Source organism: Crocuta crocuta, unplaced genomic scaffold (assembly GCF_008692635.1).
Source record: "Crocuta crocuta isolate KB4526 unplaced genomic scaffold, BGI_CrCroc_1.0 scaffold84, whole genome shotgun sequence".
Lineage (NCBI taxonomy): Eukaryota > Metazoa > Chordata > Mammalia > Carnivora > Hyaenidae > Crocuta > Crocuta crocuta.
Genome location: NW_027530213.1, coordinates 7,121,315 through 7,129,700, shown reverse-complemented (window position 1 = coordinate 7,129,700; position 8,386 = coordinate 7,121,315).

The window sequence follows — 8,386 nt, the reverse complement described above, 5'->3', positions numbered from 1 at the left end:
TATAAGTACATGGAGCTTGATCCGACAAACCGTGAGATTGTGACCTGAGCTGAGATTAAGAGTGGGACACTGAACTGACTGAGCCACCCCGGCACCCCAGTTTGCTGTGATTTCTTTAGGCAGCCACAGGAAACTAACCTCATAACGAAAGGCTGACCAGGTATAACCCCTTCTTAGTGGTTAAAATGGGAAGGAGTGAGAATAGAAGGTGTCAGTTCCTTGTATGGGAACTTGATACCACCCTTTCCTAAGCCACAGACTTCCTCAAGCTGTCTCAAATCCTGAGCTCTCTAATTCAAGCCAAGCCACTTCCTTGAAAACCAAAAGGAAAAAAAAAAGTCTGTCTCAACCGATGGAGACTTCATGTGATTTTCTTCCTGAGTCAAGTTCACATCTGTCTTCTGGCTGCTTCACTGCCCCTGCCTGGACCATGCAGCCCCGTAGCAGTGCCTCTGTCTCCCCACCCATCAGAACACCTACTAGTGGGCTAGCATTTTATGAGCCCTTGGTTTGTGACCAAAAATACACCCAGAAGGCTAAACAATGAGAGTAAAGTCTCTGAGCCGGAGAAATCATGATAAGGACAGATTCTAGATTGGATCCAACAGTTCTACACAAACAGGAAATGCAGGGTAGCTATGACACCCTCCTTCTTTGGGGACCTGCATTGCACCCATGCCCAGATGAAGTGGGATAACAGCCAAGCCCTATTCAGCAATCTCTAGGTGCAGGCCCAGTTCTAAGCATTTTCACATGTTTATTTAATTCCCACAACAATCCTATGAAGCGGTTACTATTATTTGCCTTCATTGTTCAAAGGTTGAAAGTGAAACATAGAGAGAGAGAGAGAGAGAGAGACTGAGTAACTTACCTAAGATCACACGGGGAAGAAGTGACAGAGTCGGGATCTGAACCTAGGTGGTCTGGCTCCAGCGTCTGCGCTCATACTCACCCGTGAGAGGCAGGCTAAGAGGCCACCGTGATCCCCATCTCCCGATATTCCCACCTCTGAGTAACCCCTTCCTCTTGAGTATGGATGGTACCTATCACGCAATAGCATGTGACAAGGTTAAAGGGACACCGCTTCTGTATTTAAGTTACAGATGATGGTAACTTCCATTTTGCTAGGAGACTCTTTCTGTTGCCTTCTTGGCTTACACACATTGAAGAAGGAAGCAGCCAGGCCAAAAGGCCTACGGGGCAAGGAACTGTAGGTGCCTCCAGTCACCAAAGACTTGAGGTCCTCAGTCCAACATCCCTAAAGGAATGAGTTTGGGGTGCCTGGGTGGCTCAACTTGTTGAACATCCGCCTTCAGCTCAGGTCATGATCTCACAGTTTGTGGGTTTGAGCCTCACACTGGGCTCTGTGCTGAGAGCTCGGTGTCTAGAGCCTCCTTCTGATTCTGCGTCTCCCTCTCTCTTTCCCCCTCCCCCGTTTGTGTTTTTTTTCCCCTCTCCTTCTGTAAATAAATAAATAAAAATCTTTAAAAATAATTTTTTTTAGAGAAACTGAGTTCTTCCAACAACCATGTGAGCTTAAAAATGGGCTCTTCCCCAGTGGACTGTAGCCCTGACTGACACCTTGGAAGACCTTGAACAGAGAAGCCAGCTAAGCTGTGCCTGAATTCTGATCCACAGAAACTATGAGATAATAAATGTTATTTTGAGCTAGTAAGTGTGGGGTTATTTGTTATGCAGCAATAGATAACTGATACAGCCTTCTGAGATGGAGTCCCAACTTAGCCATGAACCCACTGGCCATGCACCATCCTAGGCCTCAAGTTTCTCATCAATTCAGTGACAGATGGGCTAGTTTCATTCACTCACTCAACAACTATTTGGTGCCAGGTGAGGTTCTAAATGCCAGGAATACAACAGAGGATGAATATGGCAGAGTTCCTGCTTCATGGGACTTATATTTCAGTAAAGGGAAAAAGATGTGATGGTTAATTTTGTGTGTCAACATGACTGGCACAGGGTGTGCTCAGATATTTGGTTAAACATCATTCTGGGTGTGTCTGTGAGGGTGTTTTTCGAAGAGATTAACATTTTCTTCTGTAGGCTGAGGATGGCAGATTCCGCCGCTCCCCCCCACCCCCCCGTGGAGAGGGGGGCCACTCATCTAATCTGCTGGAGACCTGAATAAAACAAAATTTTTGAGAGAATTTACTGTGAGCTACAGCATCGGTCTTCCTCTGCACTTGAACGGAAACTTACACCATCAGCTCTCCAGGGGCTCCAGTTTGCAGAGAGATTTGTCAGCCTCCATAATTACGTGAGATAATTCCTACCATAAACCTGCTTGGTGCTGCTTTTCTAGAGAACTCTGACTAATATAGTGGACAATGAGCATATGTGAATATATCACGTGACAGATTGCAATAAGTGCCATGGGGAAAATAAAAAACAATTATAAAATGTCCTTTATGTTGGTTGTATCTCAAACACTCATGTAATTAGACATAGTCTCCTATCAGGCTCTCTTTTGAAGATGAGACATCCGAACAGCATTATTTTTCAAAGAATTATAAGACTAAGGACACACACACACACACAAATCAAAGCAAAACTGGTTAGAGCCAAATCACTTGGGCAGGTCCTCACGTCATGGACAAAACCTATCTAAAAAAAAGATGAAGAGCCTATTCTACTTGAACAGGATCCTCTGGACGGCAGATTCAAGTCTTCTGTTCCTGGTTCTGAGCCTTCGACTCTTAATCTGTATTGGTCACCCTACCTGGTCAGCAAAGGTCACTCTGACGCTCCAAGTCAAGCAAATAAAACTAATCCAGTCCGTGAGTCCAGGACCTAACAGAAAAGAGATGACACACGACAGTGGAGTAATTGAGGAGGGTGGAATAAAGGAATTATTTATACAGAGGTGCGCAGGGTTAAGGGAAACCAACAAGGAAGAAAACAATAGCAAGAAGCCAGTGTGGGGAGCTTATTAGGTCCAGGCCTGGAGGAGAAAGGGAAGAATCATCACCCCACAGAGACTTGGGATCAGTGACTGGGTATTTCCTGTTGAGAGACACAGCCAACTCATGGAGACTCCTTCAGGCAAGGAACGCACCCCACTGTGCCCCCACCCCCAGATCTCGAGCTGATACCTCTCACTGACAAAACCCAAGCAAAGACGGGGGTGAAGGACTCTGTTGATGTATTTTATACAAGTCTCCCAGAGCACAGAGCAGAGCAGATGAGGCGAGAGTGGATCTGGGGAGGCGATGGAAGGCCTCCAGAACCCCAGGGAAGCAGTATGAATAAGAGAGAATAAGAGCAAAGGTAATGAAGAAGCAAATTTAGACCCATGACATTGGCATTCTTTTTTTGCAAAAAGGTTTTTTTAGGGTTTATACTTAATATTTTGTAATCATTGTATTCATGTGTGTCAGATTAATAAGATGTTTAAAACATTTTAAATAATAAATAATTAATGTATTGGCTTATAATAATTTGGCTTATAATTTTCACCAAGTTTTCATTTGGAAGAGTTTAATTCATTAAATTTTCATCTCCATTAAGATGTTTAGGGAACTCTAATCTGTAAATCCCACTTTTCGATATAATAGTTACCTAAGCAGAATGTGAATATGTAGATAACCATTAACTGTTTAAAAACAAATAACAGGGGCGCCTGGGTGCCTCAGTTGGTTAAGTGTCCAATTCTTGGTTTCGGCTCAGGTCATGATCTCCCGGTTCGTGGGTTTCAGCCACGCATCAGGCTCCGCGCTGACAGCATGGAGCCTTCTTGGAATTCTCTCTCTCATTCAGTCCCTTCTCTGCTCGTGCTCTCTTTCTCTCTCTCTCTTTCTTTCTCTCTCTCCCCCCAAATAAATAAACTTAAAAAAAATGGTTTTAAATTTAAGAACAAATAGCAATTTAGTGTAGGTTCCTTGAAGTGCACAAAAGCCCTTTGGACCTTAAAGCTAATTATTAAAATGAGGCAAATCCAATGTCACTGTGAGCCAGGAGGGAAATAAGCACCGGGTGAGATTGCACCTCTTCTTCCCCAAGGTCATCTGTTAGTTCTGTCCTGGGTTGGCCCCAGAGTCTAGTTCTAGAGTCCAGAATTTCTGAACTTGAGGGATTTGTGTGTGTGTTGTATTGAGTAGAAAAATGGGAGCTTTCAAGAGCCTCAAAGGTAATGAAAAGACAAATAACACAATTTAAAAATGGGCAAAGGATCCATATAGACATCCCTCCAAAGAAGATGTATGAATGGCCAAGATGCTCATGAAAAGCTGCTCAGTAGACATCAGGGAAAGGAAATTCACACCACAATGAGATTCCACTCTACACCCACTAGGATGCTATAATGAAAGAGACACCTAATAAGTGTTCAAAAAGATGTGGAGAAATCAGAACCTTCATTTTTTTGCTGGTGGGATTGTGAAATGGGGTGGCCACCTCACAAAACAGTCTGGCAGGTCTTTTAAAGATTAAACAGAATTACTACATGATCAGGTGATTTCACTCTAAGGTGTTTGGCCAAAGAGAAAGCAAAACCTATGTCCATACAAAAGCTTGAATTTGCTGTAACCGGAACGTAGAGAAAACCCAAATATTCAACAGAGGAATGGATGAGTAAAATGTGGTATGTGTGTACAATGGAATATTGTTGGGCAATACAGTGAGTGAAGGATATACATACTATGACACAGATGGTCCTTGAAAATACACACCTTTCTCGTTGCCTGCAGGGGCCCTACACACTGCGGCCCTGGCCTTCCTGCCTCTCCATTTGGCTGCTCCTTCCTCCTGGCCGTGCCTGGAACGGGTATGTCCCAGGGCCTCTGTCCCCCTTCTTCTCTGTGCCCAGAACACCTGCTTACACAGCCTACTCATTGCATTGTCTTTGTGCTGCAATGTTTCCTCTCACTGGAGATCTTCCTTCTCACTGTCTCTCACCCCGCTTTACTATTTTTTTTTCATAGCACATCATCACTACTTGACACTATATTCTGTCATTATATTCTATATTCACTATATTCTGACTATATTATGTCATTTGGGTTCAACAAATACTTCTTTGCACATTTGCCTGTGTCCATACTAGACTGCTAGGCTCCATGAAAGCAGACACTTTGTGTGTCTTGTTCACTGCTAGACCCCTAGCACTTAGAAGAGTCCTTATTAGCACTTAATAGGTGTTCAAGGTCTCCTTGTTGAATGCATGAATGAATGAATGCCGAGGTCATCCAGTAAATCAGTGGCAAATTCAGATCCAGAGATAAAGTCTTCGGCGGCCCTTTTCCTGGTGGGTGTATCTAGGATTTCCCATCTGCAGAGTCTTAGGCACTACATGTACCTGATTTGGAATCAGCACACATATAACCCCTCTTAAATTGTTCGGTTTGTGACTAAATTAAATCTGTGCCCGTAACTAGGACTCTTACAGAGCCTGTTTCTTCCCGGTGTGGAAATGTAAGCACTTTTCCATTGATTCTCTTTCATTGATTCTAAAATGCAGAATTTGTGGCCGAGATTCTTTGCGCTTCTTTTCTTTCTCTCTCCTGCTCATGTGCCTCAGCTTCTGCCTTCATCACAGGAGTCTAGCTTGTATGAGGGTTCTTTTTTTTTTTTTTTTTTTTAAGATTGAGATACAAGGCATCTGAGAGTCAGGAAAGGAAAGTGTCAGGAAAGGGTCCCAACGGAGCCTGGAATGTGTGCAGATTCTCCAGGGTAGAGTCACCACTGCCTGCACCCTCCCACCCCCCACCTGTAGAATGGACCTTGGGGGCTAGAATGAGAAAGCAGAACAAAGGGATCCTTCACCCACACAGGGGTGGACAGTCCGACTTATTTGTTCTCAGACCTTCAGACCACACCAGGGAGCTGCCCTGGCCAGAGATCTTCAGTTGTCTGTGAAGCACTAGGGTTAGTCTGCCAAAGAGCTCAAAAAGAGAAAGGGGGACGCCTGGGTGGCTTAGTTGGTTGAGCAGCCAACTTCATCTCAGGTCATGATCTCGTGGTTTGTGAGTTCAAGCACCAGGTCAGACTCTGCTGACATGACGGCTCAGATCCTGGAGCCTGCTTTGGATTCTGTCTCCTCTGTCTCTCTGCCCCTCCCATGCTCACATTCTGTCTCTCTCTCTCTCTCTCAAAAATAAATAATGATTAAATTAAAAAGAGAGAAAGGAGAGGAAGGGAAGGATTCCTCCCAAGAGAAAAGGTGAAATCCTTCATCCATTCGGGCAAGTGCAGTCCCTCTGGATCCTCCTGGCGCTTGAGATCCTCACTGAGGAGTCACCTCCATGGGAGGTCATCAGTTCGCCAAGAATTACCAGAGTTGGTCCACGAGAGAAAGTCCTGAGAAATTCCCGGAGAATCCAGTGAGAGCTCCGGCTGGCAAAGGCTCGCCATGCATGGTCCACCAAACGTTGGCGGGGGGCGGTGGCACTGATGTGGGGTCTCCCAATAGGATGGGAACCACCAAATGTGGGGTGACCCAATCAGGTGGAAGCCAGCGGGGCAGGCGGTGCAAGAATTCACCCTACAGAGAAAGAAAAGGAGACGGAAGTTTATTGAATACACTGCAAGCAGGTGGCGGGCGGACAGCAATGCAGAGACCACCGCAGGAGTTGCTCTCTGACAAGAGTCCAGCTTCCCTCCTCTGCTGTGAGGTTAGAGCCGCTGGAAGAAGCATCTGATCAACTCATCCCCACGTGCTCTGGGAGAGGGGAGCTGAGTGCAAAACTGCACAATATATTTGAACCTGATGTGCCACAGGCAAAAGGCTCTCTCTTTTTCATGCGGGGTGAAATTCACATAAATTAAAATTGACCATTTAGGTGGACAATTTCAGTGGCATCAGTACCTTCATGATGTCTGCAGCCACCACCCATTTCAAGTACCACCATTTTCATCACCCCAAAAGGAAGCCCCCCACACACATTAAGTAATCACTCCCATACCCACCCCCACCCCATCCCTGAAGACCACCTATCTCCTTTCTGTCTCTATGGATTTACTTATTCTAGGTGGTTCATATGAATGGAATCATATAATATGTAACGTTGTATGTCTGGCTTCTTTGACTTAGTGTGAAGTTTTAGATGTCCATTTACATTGTAGCATATTTCAGTTCTCTCTCTCTCTCTCCTCTCTTGCATTTTGTTCATCCACTCATCCAGCAATGGACACTTGGGTAGTTACAGGTAATGTTCTTTTGAACAGGCTTGTAAGATAAATCTAAGACTAGAATCTACAGGACGCCTGGGTGACTCAGTCGGTTAAGTGTCCTACTTCGGCTCAGGTCATGATCTCACAGGTCATGGGTTCGAGCCCCGTGTCAGGCTCTGTGCTGAATGCTTGCTCAGAGCCTGGAGCCTGCTTCAGATTCTGTGTCTCCTTCTTTCTCTGCCCCTCCCCCTCTCATGCTCTGTCTCTCACTCTGTCTCTCAAAAATACATAAATGTAAAAAAAAAAAAAAAAAAAAGACTAGAATCTAGTGCTTTCCAACTAGCAAAAGAACCCTAAGGTAATAGTGAATTGAAAGACACGCTGTGCGGTGGGAGCATGGGCTGCCTAAATTGAAAAAGCAGGAATATCACAAGTGTGTTCATTTTGCAATGTATTGAGCAAATTCAGTTTCCAAGAGCAAGCATATCGTATCATGTATTTGTCATTAGATAAATTACATTTCTTCACCAAGTCTTATTTTTCTCCTCCTCTCCCCCCTCCCTTCGCTCTCTCTCCTCCTCCCTCTCTCCCTCTTCCTTCTCCTCCTCTTCTTCCTCGTCTGCTCCTTCTTCTCTTCCCCTCCCCCTCCCCCTTCTTCTTCTCTTTCCCCTCCCCTCCCCCTTCTCCTTCTCTGAGTGACTAAGGACTTCCCCTTTGTAACAAAGGCCACATGGAAAATGACCCATGTGACGTAAGCTATAATGAACTTGCCCCACCCACCTAACAATGTCTCATGTAAAATAGGCTCTAAACTTCTTTTGCTCTCAGCAACTGAATGCCACAATGTGTCTTATTACATAAAACCTCAGCATATTTCATGATTAAGGTTTACCCGAGGCGACTCGTGCTTTGTCTTTTCCAACTCGGGCTGTGCTTTTTGCTTCGCCCCCCCACCCCCGACTTTTTTCCTCCGGCCCCTCCCCTCCAAGCTGCCTTTGCTCCTGCTTTCCTTCTCTCTGACCTGCCCCGAGCCTCAACCCTCCTGGTCTCCACCGTGTGATTAGGCTTTGCTGGTGACCCTCCTGACTATCGACTGCTGGCCACTCAGCTGACTTCATTCCCTTTTGCTCTCTCCGTCCTTACCTGGCATCCGTATCCACTGAACTTCCCAGAAACTCCTCAGGGGACCCCCTTCTTTATTCTAGAAATACAGCGCAAATACACCAGAATTAAGGAAGAGATCAGAGCTTTTACTTCAAAG